This window comes from Pollachius pollachius (assembly GCF_949987615.1).
Source record: "Pollachius pollachius genome assembly, chromosome: 17".
Classification (NCBI taxonomy): Eukaryota; Metazoa; Chordata; class Actinopteri; order Gadiformes; family Gadidae; genus Pollachius; species Pollachius pollachius.
In genome coordinates this window covers 7,139,000-7,141,499 of record NC_136950.1, presented here as the reverse complement: position 1 = coordinate 7,141,499, position 2,500 = coordinate 7,139,000, and the positions used below count along the sequence as shown (strand labels likewise).

The following is a 2,500-nucleotide window of genomic DNA, read 5'->3' as shown; positions in this document are numbered from 1 at the left end:
CCATGACAACCAGGAACTCTACAACACCTGCTCCCCCCCATCTGTCTGTCTGCCTCTCTCTCTGTTTGTCCATTTGTCCGACTGTGTCTGTCTGTCAGTCTGTCTGTCAATAGCGGTCTGTATTTCTGCCTCAATATATGGCTGCCTGCCTTTCTTGCTCTGTTTGTCGATTGTTCTGTCTGTATCCATCTGTCTTTCCTCGTTTGCTGCCTGTCTCAATTCCTGCCTGCTTGTCTGTCTGTTTGTCTGTCCACTGATGCCTCCCTGTCTGCTACCCCGTCTCTCTTTCTGTCTGTCAGTCTGTCTGTCTGCGTCTCTCTCTGTCTCTATGTCTGCATGCTTCTCTTTCTTCTCTTTCTGTCTGTCTGTTCAGCCATCACACACCGTCCTGCAGAACGGATGGTCTTTCTCTCTTCATCTTCATGTTGTTTAGTAACAAACATCAGATCTGTGTTCTGTTTCTTTAATCATAGATGGACATGGAGCCCTGGCCTATCAAGTAGTGACCTCATAGAAGTGAGTCAGTAGGCCTTGATGAATGTCAAATACGTCCTCTCTGAGTAGTGAGGAGAATTGATTACAAAGGTCAACATTTTACAGGTTATAGCTTCCGATCAATAATCTTTACTTCACTACTCATTACAGGAGAAAGCTTAGTTTCAACAGCTGGTTGAGGCCCCGATGTTCGATACCGGATCGATTCAAATGATTTCCGCTTAATCTGCTTAATCAGAATCTGACAATATTTCAATAAAAAAATGATGTCAATTGAGTTAGGTTATCCTTAAACTCGAACTCCAGACGAGTGGATGTGTGTGTGTGTGTGTGTGTGTGTGTGTGTGTGTGTGTGTGTGTAAGTGCATGTGCCTGTTTGTGTGTGTATTTGTGCGCGAGCGTGTGTGTGTATTTGTGTGCGTGTGTGTGTGTGTGTGTGTGTCAGTGCCCCGGGCTGCCGAAGGGAGTCAATTGTGCGTGTCGCTGGCTCTATTATGCATGGCTTCACTCAGGTTCTCAGGGAGGGCTTCCACGCCACGCACCCTTGGCTCCTAATCGCCTCAAAACCTAAACAGCCGTCAGACCGCAGACCCCCACACACATACACATGCTCACACACCAAACACACACACATGCTCAGACACACACACACACACAGACATGCTCTCAAATGGTCACACATGGTCACACATGCAGACACATACATGGTCAGACACACTCACACATGCTCAGACACACACACATATACATATACTCAGACTCTCTCACACACACACACACACACACACACACACACACACACACTCACTCACTCACACACACACACACACTCAAACAGACTAACCCTAACTTTAACCCTAACCCTAAATAAGACAAAAGTTCAGTGATTTAAAAATATCAAAACAAAATGTAATGTTGCAGGCAAACGTAACCCTAACCGTAACACACACACACACACACACACACACACACGCACACAAATACACACACACATTCTCATACATGCTCAGACAAACACACACTCCATACCACCCACACACATACAGATGATACACATGCTTGGCTTGCACACACACATACACACAGATATGCACTGCATGCCCATATGCATGCTAAAGACATGGTCGTACACTAACACACACAAACACATACACACACACACACACACACACACACACACACACACACACATACATACATTCAAGGCGGTGAACCCATCAGAGCTACTGGTGTTGATTCGAGGCCTCCCGCCATCCCGGAGATTTTCCGTGTTCGTAACTTCACCCTGACGACCTTTGACCCCGGCGTCTCCAGACCACCTGAGAGTTGCCAGGGAGTCGGGCGTGTCCGCTAGACATGTCATTTAACACTGAATAAACAGGATTCACCTTATATTGTGATTTATCTTCCTGTTCCAAAAACACAGGAGCCACATGAGTTACTGTCTCGTTTTTATTAACAGAGAGAGAAAATATAGGGAGACCGGGGAGAGAAGGGGTCAGAGAGAGGGATAAGGGAGTGAGATGGGGAGAGTGATATAGAGAGAGGCAAAGGATGGGAGATAGTGGGAGAGAAAGAGGGAGACAGAGAGAAAGATAGAGAATGAGAGAGAGACATAGAAGGAGACAGAGAAAAAGAGAGAGAGAGAGAGAGAGACAGAGAGAGAGAGAGAGAGAGAGACAGAGAGAGAGAGAGAGAGAGAGAGACATTTAAGGCGAGAGAGAGAGTGAGAGATAGAGAGAGACATTTAAGGCAAGAGAGCAAGAGAGAGAGCAAGAGAGAGAGAGAGAGAGAGAGAGAGAGAGAGAGAGAGAGAGAGAGAGAGAGCGTTAGAGGTTAAGAGGTCAGGACCACTTGCTGATATGGAAATATTGTGCTCATATGTCTGAGCTCGACCAGGAGTAAAGCAAACACACTCTCACCAACCCACCGTGGAGATGGGCTTCTTAAAGACCACTCAAAAACCTTCTAACTATGCTCATGTGTGAAATAATGGACTGAAAAT

The 2,500-nt window shown here is 46.2% G+C and overlaps 1 protein-coding gene across 1 annotated transcript in view; it reads left to right on the top strand.

The window, feature by feature from the left end:
• Positions 1-2,500, top strand: part of LOC307088649 (polyunsaturated fatty acid lipoxygenase ALOX15B-like) — a gene marked incomplete at both ends in the record, with an annotated part of 143,864 nt that overhangs the window by 40,956 nt on the left and 100,408 nt on the right.